Here is a 14,742-nt window from a genome sequence, read left to right on the forward strand (position 1 = left end):
TCCACTAGGGTTGTGTGTGTATATATATATATATATATAAAAAAAAAAAAAAAACGAGACCAGCAGCACACGGAAATTAAGTGCAAAAAAGGTGAAAAATGTATTGCATTATCCCAGTGTACAAAGGAAGCGACGTTTCAGCGACCTCTCGTCGCCGTTCTCAAGCTCCTCGACGAGAGGTCGCTGAAACGTCGCTTCCTTTGTACACTGGGATAATGCAATAAATGTTTCACCTTTTTTGCACTTAATTTCCGTGTGCTGCTGGTCTCGTTTTTTTTCTAGTACATGTGAACCTCTCACCAAGGTACACACCCAGCGTGCACCATTGCATCGTTTTTCTTAAATTTGTTGTGCTGCTCTTCTGGAAATTTATATTATATATATATATATATATATATATATATATGCATATTATATATATATATATATATATATATATATATATATATATATATATATATATATATATATGCATATTATATATACATATGTGTGCACCCCTTGCCGAGTGCAGTATATCATCACTCGCCTATATCATTCTCATGGGGGGGGCTCCCCAACATTAAGTGCATGTGTCTTCTGTTTATTGGTTATTTAACCTCTCTTTGTACTCTACATCACGCATATTTTATATGGTTCACACTCTTACCACTTATATTCTGATGGTATTGTTACTTTATCCATTTATGTATTTTTCCATTTTATATTTTTCTTCATGGTTTCTTGTTGTCCTCATCACTGTTTATCTGATCTTTTCCATCATGTCTCACAATAACCCCCAAATTCCCCCCTTCCGTATCCCCTGTGTCCCCGTCATCATATGAATATTGTGTTTATATTACCCATATATATATTTAAATTTTTTAATTTTTTTTCACATTTCATCCATTTTTCATTTTATTTATTATTTTCATCACTTATTATTACATGCCCTTCCATTATCCATCAGGAGTCCTGTTAGGTGTCCCATTTTCATTACTTTATATTTTTGCCTGTTCCCTTAGTCCAGTATATGTTCAGTTTATGTATTTAATTTACTCTTTACCATTACCGTCGGCCATCTTTGTGTGGTCACAATCATTGTTGCCTCTTGTGCTCAGTAGTAGCGCGCATGCGCAACTGGCAGCCATTTTCCCTTAGCGCCATTACGGAGCTACATAGTAGAAGTTACCGAGTATACTATTCTGCGCCTCTCGCGATACCCCGATCACGGGAGCGCAAGAGACGCACATACGTGACCAGCCGCGTCACATGCCATTTTCGGACTCTGCTCTCTACCTCGCTGCAGACCAGGTGTGTTTCCTGTTCCCCTATTGGCACACGTCCGGTATATATATCACGGCCATCCCAGTCCCCTCCACTCCTAGACAAAGCCGATCCAGGTGAAATGCGTGGGGGCTGGGATGAGTCCTGTGGTCATTGCATGAGCCTGTTTTCCTTCACTTTACCTTACCTTTTGCTGCTATTTATGACAATTTTCATTGCTTCTAGCTGTACAAGTCACTTATGTCTCACCTTGGTTTTTGCACGGTTTATGTATATCACTTGTCTCTTTATTCATTAAATAACTTTGCACAATATTGAACTTTTCTGTGTTCATTTATTATGCACCTATCATCACAGTGTGGTACTGGATTCATCTACTCTGCACTAGTTTTGGACATTATTTATTGGCTGCATCCCACTGCACCTTTGTCAGCATTAGCACTTTATACAGTAATAGCATAATCAGGCTTTTTGCGCTATCCATTTTATACTACTATTTGTTTTCCTTTGGTCACACAGGACTTTTCACCCCAGCACCCATATTGTTCTTTATCTTTTTAATTGTATTTGTGTTAAGGGCTCCAGACCCATACTAGTGCCTGGTAAAAGAATAAATTAAGGGAGGGTTGGGTGGGTTCCACCAAATCACGTATGCCCCACCCGAGCAGAGAAGGGGAAGTTATATAATCACTCCCCTCCCTTAATCCCTACAAGCCCCACCCAGCTGTGCAAGGGATGCAAGATACTTACACCCCTCAAACAAATACAGCCCTATGGGCTTTATACTTGTGTTCAGGGCTCCAGACCCGTACTAGTGCCTGAAGACACTACATACATACCTGTACCTAACGGTTTGAGTGGTGCCATAACTGCATATTGAGGGCACGCCTATGGAGGGCAAAAAGCAACCATGATAGTTTGAATAATAATTCATAATAACCCAACACACCTCTAGCATCAAGCTTCACGTACCCCAAAGTAGACTCTACCTTACATGCCAGAAATAGCTATTGCCAACTAGTGAGTACTAGAGGCGGTACCTGGACCTGATAAGCTCTGGCAGTAATGTCCTTGTGAAAGAACTACCTTTCTGTAACAACAGGAACTGACTGATACTGAAACACTTATTAACCTGCATAGTAACCTCACTACAAAGGGCCACTGACGGGATAGCTTTATGGTATGCCCGACAAGCCCCAATTCCCTGCTGTTTAAGAGGCAAAAAACAAACCATCAGGTAACTGACAAGCATCTACATGCTAGACCACGTCGGGTCATATCGTCAGTCAACCGAATAAGGCTCCTTACTTAAAGATTTAGACCGTACAGATGTACCCAAACTGCCAATCATTCTGACCCAGCTAGTCTACTGGGGTGATGACCCGTCATAGATGACAAGTCCTTACGTAATCATCGACCTGTAGACGTGACAGGTCCAAGTGAAACCATCGTGCCTGTAAATGTTACAGGTCTGAACCAATGCACCTGTAAACGTGACAGGTCTAACTGAAACCATCGTGCCTGTAAACGTGACAGGTCTAACTGAACCATCGTTCCAGTAAACGTGACAGGTCTAACTGAACCATCGGGCCTGTAAACATGACAGGTCTAAGTGAAACCACCGTGCCTGTAGATGTGACAGGTCTAAGTGAAACCATCGTGCCTGTAATCATGACAGGTCTAATTTAAACCATCGTGCCTGTAAACGTGACAGGTCAAAATGAAACCATCGTGCATGTAGTCGTGACAGGACTTGCCACCCTTGTGCCTGAAAACGTGACAGGTCTTTGTGAACTTTAGCCATCGTGCCTGTAAACGCGACAGGACTTTGTAGCATGATTGTGCCTGTAGACGTGACAGTTTTTTTGTGGAATCATCTTGCCTGTAGATGTGACAGGTCTTACGAAACAATCATGCCTGTAGACATGAGAGGTTTTGCGAACCATTGAGCTAACCGCATGCCCAAAATAACATACTAACCACATGCTCAGAATAAACATGCAAATCATATGAACAGAACGGAAAACACACTACCTGTATGTACCTAACAAAGACACTTTACCTTTATCCTGGAAAACATGCTAACTGTATGCACAGAATAAAACACGCAAACCCTACCCACAAAAAAAACAAGCTAACCATATGCATAGAATAAAACAGGCTAACTGTAAACACAGAATAAAGACATGAACTGTATACCCAGACTAAACACTAACCAAAAGCACAGCATAACATGCTAACCATATGCACCTAAACACATGCTAACCGTGAGCACATAAAAACAGACTGTCTGCATGTGACCATTCTGACCGTAAGGACAGGATAACACCCTAACTGTACGTACTGAGCAACATGCTAACAGAAAGCACAGAACATGCTCGAATAAAACGCTAAACTTAAGCATAGTGTAACCACCCTAACCCTATGCGCAGTATAGACATGCTGCCATAAGCACAGAATAAACAGTATGCACAAACACACAACATACTACTCAAAATGTACTTGCACTGGAAAACGAGCCAGTAACAATAATCTATGTAATACTTTCCCCTGCCGACTTGGTAGATACCAGAATATGCTCATATAGCTGCAATAAACGTATGCACGATATGAATCTGTAATCGAATATTAACAATATTAACAATGTATGTACAGCATGAGATGTCACGGACATCCAAATGAAAGCTAACCATGAAATAAGTACACACCCCAATGTACTGCACCACTGAATCACCGAATGCACTCCAAACATGCTAATCCTACATACCCAAAAACATGCTGATAGAATTTTCTAACCCTACATACACCATAACCTGCTAACCATACCCAATAACATGCCAACCATGCACACAGCTTGAAACATGCTAAACCGTATGTATATAATAATATATTCTAAAACCAGATACACTGAATAAAACAAGCTAACCACGTTCCCAAATAACACTGTAACCATGTGCACTGAATGTGTCACTGTAACCGGATGCACGATTAAGACATGTGAACCTGAATGAGCCGAATAAAGCAAAAATGCACAGGATGTGCCTAAGCAACACCCGCTATGCACACTGTAATAAACGTCCAGCAGGAACACTTATAGGAAACCTCACAACAATGGCTAAACCACTTGCCGGTGCAAACATACCAGCACACTGCGTCAAGCTTCAGCCTTTTTTTTTTTTTTTTACATGCAGAAAATACTACTAACTCAGGTACAGTAGAAATGCTCTGAGCATGAGCACAATAAAATGCCTACTAGTATATTTTTCGTATGGAACCTCATACGAGAATATACGGTATGAATACCATGAATGTACGTTCAGTATGAATGCTGCGAGAGCAAATGTGTGGTACAAACGCTAAGGAATGAACAAGTAGAATAAAACTATTAACGAAGTGCAGTATAAACGCTAGGTATGTTAGTGCAGAACAAGTGCTATGAGCATAAGTATAGCATAAATGCTACAATCTTATAAGCAAATAAATGCTACAAAGTGTATGTGCATTATATTGCTATGAATATAAGTGCAGCACGCAAGCCATGAGCAAACATGTGATATAAATGCTATAGGCAGTATAACTGTTGTGAGTATAAGTACGGTATATATACTGTGAGCGTATACGTGGTATAATTGTATGAGCGTATATACTGTGTAAAGCTGTGACAGTGCGAGCAGTATAAATGCTATAAGTGTTGTAACACTCACGTTTCTGAAGACAGGAACTCCGGTGTATGTTGATCCGCTGGACCTGTGTGGCAGATGACTTGGACCGTGCCAGGGAGCGGAGTCTAAGGTGCTGTGGGTCTTCACCAGAGCCCGCCGCAAAGCAGGATGGGCTTGCAGCTGCAGGCGACACCCAGGTCGCTTCCCCCGGCACAGCTCGACCACACAGGCGGCTGAGGAGATGCGAAGCACAGAAGGGATAAGTTCAGTAATATCTGTACCCTTGTTCATGATATTTAGAGATTCAATGGTGTCTGGTATTGTGCCAAGGGACTGGCGCAAGGCGAATGTGGTGCCAATCTTCAAAAAGGGCTCTAGGTCTTCCCCAGGAAACTATAGACCGGTAAGTTTAACGTGCATTGTGGGTAAATTGCTTGAAGGACTTATAAGGGATTACATACAGGAATACAGAGAGGATAATTGTATTATAAGTGATAACCAGCATGGGTTTACTAAGGATAGAAGTTGTCAAACCAATCTAATTTGCTTTTGTGAAGAGGTGAGTAGAAGTCTTGACAAAGGAATGGCTGTGGATATAGTGTTTCTGGATTTTGCTAAAGCATTTGATACTGTCCCTCATAGACTTCTGACAGGTAAGTTAAGGTCTTTGGGTTTGGACATTTTAGTTTGTAACTGGATTGAACACTGGCTCATGGATCGTACCCAGAGAGCGGTGGTCAATGATTCGTACTCTGATTGGTCCCCGGTTATTAGTGGTGTACCCCAAGGTTCTGTACTGGGCCCGCTGTTGTTTAATTTATTTGTCAATGATATAGAGGATGCCCTTAACAGCTCTGTTTCTATCTTTGCAGATGACACCAAGCTTTGTAGCACGGTACAGTCTATAGAGGATGTGTATAGGTTACAAGATGACTTGGATAGACTAAGTGTCTGGGCATCCACTTGGCAAATGAGGTTCATTGTGGATAAATGTAAAGTTATGCATCTGGGTACTAATAACATGCATGCGTCGTATGTCTTAGGGGGTGTTAAACTTGCAGAGTCACTGGTAGAGAAGGATCTGGGTGTACTTGTAGATCACAGACTATAGAATAGCATGCAATGTCAGGCTGCTGCTTCCAAGGCCGGCAGGATATTGTCATGTATAAAAAGAGGCATGGACTCGAGGGACAGGGATATAATACTCCCCCTTTATAAAGCATTGGTACGGCCTCACCTGGAATATGCTGTTCAGTTTTGGTCACCAGTCCATAAAAGAGACACTGTGGAGCTGGAAAGGGTGCAGAGACACGCGACTAAACTAATATGGGGCATGGAACATCTTAGCTATAAGGAGCGATCAAAGGAGTTACAATTGTTTAGTCTTGAGAAGAGACGTTTAAGGGGGGATATGATAAATGTATATAAGTACATTAATGGCCCATACAAAAAATATGGAGAAAAACTGTTCCAGTATAAACCCTCCCCCCCCCAAAGGACGAGGGGGCACTCCCTCCGTCTGGAGAAGAAAAAGTTTAGTCTCAAGGGGCGACACGCCTTCTTTACCATGAGAACTGTGAACTTATGGAACCTCATGAGTCTACCTCAGGAACTGGTCATAGCAGGAAAAATTTACAGCTTTAAAACAGGATTAGATACATTCCTGGAACAAAGTAACATTAATGCTTATGAAGAAATATAAAATCCCATCCCTTCCCCAATATCGCGCCACACCCCTACCCTTCAATTCCCTGGTTGAACTTGATGGGCGTATATCTTTTTTCAACCGTACGAACTATGTAACTGTAACTATTTAACTCGCAGTCAGGATAGCTGTAGGTCAGGGCAGGCGGCACAGTAGCGTCAGGGCCGGCCTTTGGGGTGTGCGAGCTGTGCGGCTGCACAGGGCGCCATAGCAACAGGGGTGCCCGGCGGCCGACATAGCTCGCTTTTTCTTTTTTTTTCTTTAACTGGCTTGTCTCATAGTCCGGGGGGCCCGCCGCAGCCCGCACATTTCTACTTCTACTTCTAGGGCGCGGGCCCCTTAAACTACTTTTTTTTTTTTTAGCAAACGCAGCTCTGTAGTACAGGGATGCTGCATGGGAAATGTCAGATTTCTGCTTTCTGGGCCCTATGACTCATGGGAGGGAATAGAGTAGACAATGCAGGGCAGGACAGGCCAAGGGCTGATTGGAGTAGAGATGTCATGTGCCCCGCGCAGGCACGCACATCTACTCCAATCACCTGACCTGTCCCTGCCTACGTCCTGCGCGATCTTCTTCATCCTCCTCCGTGCAGTGACCGGAGCAGCCGCCTCACACCGATGCATCGATCCCCGGCAGGGTAAGTAAACGTGCAGGGGGGGTTATGGGGGTGATGAGAGGTGGAGGTGCGGGGGGAGGTGATGAGAGGTGGAGGTGCGGGGGGGGGGGGGGGTGATGAGAGGTGGAGATGCGGGGGGGGGGGGGTGATGAGAGGTGCGGGGGGAGGGTGATGAGAGGTGCGGGGGGAGGGTGATGAGAGGTGCGGGGGGAGGGTGATGAGAGGCCCAGGGAGGTTATGGGGGTGATGAGAGGGGCGGGGGGGGGGGGTGATGAGAGGTGCAGGGGGGTTATGGGGGTGATGAGAGGCCCAGGGAGGTTACATAGTTACATAGTTAGTACGGTCGAAAAAAGACATATGTCCATCAAGTTCAACCAGGGAATTAAGGGGTAGGGGCGTGGCGCGATATTGGGGAAGGGATGGGATTTTATATTTCTTCATAAGCATTAATGTTATTTTGTTCCATGAATGTATCTAATCCTGTTTTAAAGCTGTTAATTGTTCCTGCTGTGACCAGTTCCTGAGGTAGACCGTTCCATAAATTCACAGTCCTCACGGTAAAGAAGGCGTGTCGCCCCTTGAGACTAAACTTTTTATTCTCCAGACGGAGGGAGTGCCCCCTCGTCCTTTGGGGGGTTTAACCTGGAACAGTTTTTTTCCATATTTTTTTGTATGGGCCATTAATATACTTATATACGTTTATCATACCCCCCCTTAAACGTCTCTTCTCAAGACTAAACAATTGTAACTCCTTTAATCGCACCTCATAGCTAAGATGTTCCATGCCCCATATTAGTTTAGTCGCGCGTCTCTGCACCCTTTCCAACTCTGCAGTGTCCCTTTTATGGACAGGTGCCCAAAACTGAACAGCATATTCCAGGTGAGGACATACCAATGCTTTATAAAGGGGGAGTATTATGTCCCTGTCCCTTGAGTCCATGCCTCTTTTGATACATGACAATATCCTGCCGGCTTTGGAAGCAGCAGCCTGACATTGCATGCTATTCTGTAGTCTGTGATCTACAAGTACACCCAGATCCTTCTCTACCAGTGACTCTGCCAGTTTAATTCCCCCTAAGACATACGATGCATGCAGGTTATTAGTACCCAGATGCATAACTTTACATTTATCCACATTGAACCTCATTTGCCAAGTGGATGCCCAGACACTTAGTCTATCCAAGTCATCTTGTAACTTATGCACATCCTCTATAGACTGTACTGTGCTACAAAGCTTGGTGTCATCTGCAAAGATAGAAACAGAGCTGTTAATACCATCCTCTATATAATTGATAAATAAATTAAACAACAGCGGGCCCAATACTGAACCTTGGGGTACACCACTAATAACTGGGGACCAATCAGAGTACGAATCATTGACCACCACTCTCTGGGTACGATCCATGAGCCAGTGTTCAATCCAGTTACAAACTAAAATTTCCAAACCCAAAGACCTTAACTTACCTGTCAGACGTCTATGAGGGACAGTATCAAACGCTTTAGCAAAATCCAGAAACACTATATCCACAGCCATTCCTCTGTCAAGGCTTCTACTCACCTCTTCATAAAAGCAAATTAGATTGGTTTGACAACTTCTATCCTTAGTAAACCCATGCTGGCTATCACTTATAATACAATTATCCCCTATGTATTCCAGTATGTAATCCCTTATAAGTCCTTCAAACAATTTACCCACAATGTACGTTAAACTTACCGGTCTATAGTTTCCTGGGGAAGACCTAGAGCCCTTTTTGAAGATTGGCACCACATTCGCCTTGCGCCAGTCCCTTGGCACAATACCAGACACCAGAGAATCTCTAAATATCATGAACAGGGGTACAGATATTACTGAACTTACCTCTCTAAGAACTCTTGGGTGTAGTCCATTCGGCCCTGGGGATTTGCTTACATTTATATCACTTAACTTACCTTGTACCATTTCTACATTAAGCCAGTTCAGTACATTACATGATGTGTTACCAGCACTGACCTGGCCAATGTCAGCTCCTTTTTCCATAGTGTATACAGAACTAAAGAACCCATTCAGTAGCTCCGCTTTCTCTTGATCGCCTGTGACAACCTCCCCATTATCATTATTAAGGGGTCTTACATGCTCTGTCCTTGGTTTTGTTGCATTTATATATCTAAACAAATATTTAGGATTAGTTTTGCTTTCTTTGGCCACCTGTCTCTCGTTTTGACTTTTTGCTGTTTTTATTACATTTTTACAGATTTTATTAAGCTCTTTGTACTGTTTAAATGTTATCGCTGACCCATCAGATTTGTATTTTTTGAAGGCTATTTTTTTGTTGTTTATTGCTCTTTTAACATCATGTGTCAGCCATGTAGGATTTAGTTTTAATCGTTTATATTTGTTCCCCTTTGGTATATATTTAGATGTATAGTTATTTAGAGTTGATTTAAAGATGTCCCATTTACCTTCTGTATCAGTATTTGACAACACCTCCCCCCAGTCTATGTCCTGTAGTGCAGCCCTCAGCCCAGGGAAGTTTGCCTTTTTAAAGTTAAATGTTTTTGCCTTCCCCGCCTGTCTTTGTTTTCTACATTTTAAGTCAAAAGTAACTATATTGTGGTCGCTATTACCAAGGTTTTCCCGCACAGTTACATTACCAACCAGCTCTGCGTTGTTGGAAATGATCAGATCCAACAAGGCATCACTTCTTGTTGTGTCCTCCACAAACTGGCCCATAAAATTATCCTGCAATAAATTTAGGAATTGTCGCCCCTTTGTAGTTTTAGCCAACCCCGGACCCCAATCTATATCTGGATAGTTAAAATCTCCCATTATTACTACTGTACCTGCCCGGGCGGCCCTGTCTATTTGTTTATGAAGCCGAACTTCTATCTCCTCAGTGATATTAGGGGGTCTGTAGATTACCCCAAATATTATTTTTTCTGTATTTCCCTCCTTTTGTAATTCTACCCACAGTGATTCCACCTCCTCAAAATCATCACACACTATGGCATCGTTCACACTGACTTTCATACCACTTCTTACATACAGACAGACTCCACCACCTTTTCTGTTCATTCTATCCTTGCGAAACAATGTAAACCCCTGCAGATTGACAGCCCAGTCATGCGAGGAGTCCAGCCATGTCTCAGTGACCCCAACTATATCAATATGTTCCTCCAGTATCAAGGCCTCAAGCTCCCCCATTTTATTTGCTAGGCTTCTGGCATTTGTGAACATACACTTTACATTTCCATCCTTTATGTTATTGGGGTTAATGGGATTCAAGGGTGTAAGTTTTATTTTCCTATGAAGCCTATTCCTATTCTAACCCCTCCCTCCGCTCCACCCCCAGGTACATTTATAATTCCCACCTCTCTATCTACACTATCTTCCCCCTCTTTGCTGTAGGTTCCCTCCCCCCAAGTCCCTAGTTTAAACACTCCTCCACCCTTCTAGCCATCTTCTCCCCAAGCAAAGCTGCACCCTCCCCATTGAGGTGCAGCCCGTCCCTACGGTAAAGCCGGTAACCGACAGCGAAGTCAGCCCAGTTCTCCATGAACCCAAACCCTTCCTTCCTACACCAGCTTCTGAGCCACTTGTTTACCTCCCTGATCTCCCGCTGCCTCTCTGGTGTGGCTCGTGGTACTGGTAGTATTTCAGAAAATACTACCTTGGAGGTCCTTGCCTTAAGCTTGTGGCCTAAGTCCCTGAAATCATTTTTAAGGACACTCCACCTACCTCTTACTTTGTCATTGGTGCCAATATGTACCATGACTGCTGGGTCCTCTCCAGCCACGCCCAGCAACCTGTCAACCCGATCCGCGATGTGCCGAACTCGTGCGCCAGGCAGACAACACACTGTTCAGCGATCCCGGTCTTTATGACAGATTGCCCTGTCTGTCCCCCTAATAATTGAGTTCCCCACCACTAGTACCTGTCTGGCCTGCCCTGTACTCCTCCCTCCCTCCCTACTGGAGCAGACACCCCCCTGGCGGTCAGAGGCGGTATCCTGCTGCAGTTCTGCTAGCTCTGTAATGGCATCCCCCTCATCTGCCAAGCGGGCAAACTTGTTGGGGTGTGCCAGTTCAGGACTAGCCTCCCTGACACTTTTTCCCCTACCCCTCTTTCTAACTGTAACCCAGCTAACTGCCTGACTGTCCTGCAACTCCGTCCCACTGTCCTCCCCCACCTCTATTCCCGAGAGTGCCTGCTCAGTGATGGGGTGATGAGAGGTGCAGGGGGGTTATGGGGGTGATGAGAGGTGCAGGGGGGTTATGGGTGTGATGAGAGGCCCAGGGGGGTTATGGGGGTGATGAGAGGTGCAGGGTGTTATGGGGATGATGAGAGGTGCAGGGTGTTATGGGGTTGATGAGAGGTGCAGGGTGTTATGGGGTTGATGAGAGGTGCAGGGGGGGTAATAGTAGTGATGAGGAGTGGTTTTGGGGGTGATGAGGACACAGGATAAGAGGGGGTGTATATCTATATATGATGCGTATGCATGTATGTCAGAATTATATTCAGGGGATACAGTGTATGGCAGTATTATATTTAGTGGGTAGAGTGTGTGGCAGTATTACATTCAGTGTACAGTATGGGGGCAGTATTATATTTAGTGGGTACAGTGTATAGCAGTATTTTCTTTAGGGTACAGTGTATAGCAGAATTATATTCAGGGTACAGTGTTTGGCAGGATTATATTCAGTGGGTACAGTGTACAGCAGTATTATATTCAGGGTACAGTGTGGGGCAGGATTATATTTAGTGGGTACAGTGTATAGCAGTATTATATTCAGGGTACAGTGTGGGGCAGTATTTTATTTAGGGTACAGTGTATAGCAGGATTATATTTAGTGGATACAGTGTATAGCAGTATTATATTCAGGGTACAGTGTGTGGCAGGATCATATTTAGTGGGTACAGTGTACAGCAGTATTATATTCAGGGTACAGTGTGGGGCAGTATTTTATTTAGGGTACACTTTCTGGCAAGGTTATAATGATTACTGTCTTCATGCAGAGGATGAGGATCTGCTGACAAAGTGAGAAGTCTGCAGAGAAGATGGAGCTGGAGAAAGACCTGGTCTCTGGACCCGATGAAGAAGAAAAGATAACAGAGAAGATATCACTCAAGTCAGAAGACGTCACTCAGGTCACTGATATAATTGTGTATTCTCCTGACTGTCCCATCAGAGCTGTAATCACTTGTAAGTTCTGCAGTGATGATGGGTAAAACTGTGTCCAATCTGTGTCTCTTCAGCTGTTACAAAACTACAACTCCCATAATGCCTGAGGCTCTCCAGACATGATGGGAGTTATAGCTTTCCAACAGCTGGAGAACCACTTCAACCGATCTTCTGCAGAGGCCCCGGCAGTTTGCTGGAACCTGATGTCTGTACCCCACAGGAAGCCGTGGGGTGGGCCGCTCACCCTGGGGCCGGCAATATATAAAAACGGGTCAGTCTGATGGTGCCTGAGCAATTCAGGCACCATCAGACTGACCCGTTTTTATATATTCAGCGCGGCTGCGGCGGCCGCCCATGCACACTACACTAGCATACAAGGGCCTGATACTAGTATCAGGCCCTTGAATGCAGAGCAGCAGCGGCCGCATAGTGAAGGAGCTATAAGCTCCGGCTAGCATGGTGGAGCAGGAGCTGTCAGCTGTCCCGCTCCACCACTCCATCACCTTTCTCACGCTGTGGGCTGCTGCTGCTCCGTTCTTGAAGTGTCAGTGACAGCCGCAATGACGCCATCCACGGCAGGCCGGCACGATGACATCACACCATCGCGCAGGCGCCCGGAAATCACGTCCCCGCGGCTGTTACTGACACTTCAAGCAGCCCGCAGCATGAGAAAGGTGACGGGTGTGAGAAGGGGGGAAGCAAATGATAAGTGATGGGCACATGTCAGGGGGGGGCATTATATATGAGGGGCACATGGCAGAGGGGCATTATATGTGGGGGCAAATGACAGGACCCCCCCCCCCGTCATGTACCCATATAATGCCCCCCTGTCATGTGCCCCTTATATATAATGCCCTCTGTCCTGTGCCCCTCACAAGATAATGCCCCCCCTGTCATGTGCCCATATAATGCCCCCTGTCATGTGCCCCTTATATATAATGCCCTCTGTTCTATGCCCCTCAGATATAATGCCCCATGTCCTGTGCCCCTCGCATATAATGCACCCTGAGGGGCACAGGACAGAGGGCATTATATATATATATATAAGGGGCACATGACAGGGGGGCATTATATGGGCACATGACAGGGGGGCATTATATTGTGAGGGGCACAGGACATGGGGTATTATATATAAGGGGCACATGTCAGGGGGGCATTATATATGAGGGGCACATGACAGGGGGGCATTATATGTGGGGGCAAATGACAGGACCCCCCTGTCATGTGCCCATATAATGCCCCCCTGTCATGTGCCCCTCATATATAATGCCCTCTGTCCTGTGCCCCTCAGATATAATGCCCCATGTCCTCTGCCCCTCATATATAATGCACCCTGAGGGGCACATGATAGGGTGGCATTATATGTGAGGGGAACATGTCAGGGGGCATTATATCTGAGGGGCACAGGACAGAGGGCATTATATATAAGGGGCACATGACAGGGGGGCATTATATTGTGAGGGGCACAGGACATGGGGTATTATATATAAGGGGCACATGTCAGGGGGGCATTATATATAAGGGGCACATGTCAGGGGGGCATTATATATAAGAGGCACATGTCAGGGGGGCATTATATATGAGGGGCACATGACAGGGGGGCATTATATTGTGAGGGGCACAGGACATGGGGTATTATATATAAGGGGCACATGTCAGGGGGGCATTATATATGAGGGGCACATGGCAGAGGGGCATTATATGTGGGGGGAAATGACAGGACCCCCCCTGTCATGTGCCCATATAATGCCCCCCGTTATGTGCCCCTCATATATAATGCCCTCTGTCCGGTGCCCCTCAGATATAATGCCCCATGTCCTCTGCCCCTCACATAAAATGCACCCTGAGGGGCACATGATAGGGGGGCATTATATGTGAGGGGAACATGTCAGGGGGCATTATATCTGAGGGGCACAGGACAGAGGACATTATATATAAGGGGCACATGACAGGGGGGCATTATATTGTGAGGGGCACAGGACATGGGGTATTATATATAAGGGGCACATGTCAGGGGGGCATTATATATAAGAGGCACATGTCAGGGGGGCATTATATATGAGGGGCACATGGCAGGGGGGCAAATGACAGGACCCCCCCCTATCATGTGCCCATATAATGCCCCCCTGTCATGTGCCCCTTATATATAATGCCCTCCGTCCTGTGCCCCTCAGATATAATGCCCTATGTCCTGTGCCCCTCGCATATAATGCACCCTGAGGGGCACATGATAGGGGGGCATTATATGTGAGGGGCACATGTCAGGAGGCATTATATGTGGGGGCACATGACAGGGGGCATTATAAGTGAGGGGCACAGGACAGGGTGCATTA

The 14,742-nt window shown here is 45.2% G+C and overlaps 1 protein-coding gene across 2 annotated transcripts in view; it reads left to right on the forward strand.

The window, feature by feature from the left end:
- The first annotated feature begins 1,160 nt into the window (after positions 1-1,160).
- The window catches only part of STAT1 (signal transducer and activator of transcription 1), a 1,320,138-nt gene continuing 1,306,556 nt past the window's right edge, over positions 1,161-14,742 (forward strand). For both annotated transcript variants that reach the window (XM_056535944.1, XM_056535945.1), the window contains exons 1-2: positions 1,161-1,293; positions 12,244-12,375. The gene's annotated coding sequence lies outside the window, so the exon portion shown is untranslated. The remainder of the gene's footprint in view (positions 1,294-12,243; positions 12,376-14,742) is intronic.

Source organism: Hyla sarda, chromosome 8 (genome assembly GCF_029499605.1).
Source record: "Hyla sarda isolate aHylSar1 chromosome 8, aHylSar1.hap1, whole genome shotgun sequence".
NCBI classification, from domain to species: domain Eukaryota; kingdom Metazoa; phylum Chordata; class Amphibia; order Anura; family Hylidae; genus Hyla; species Hyla sarda.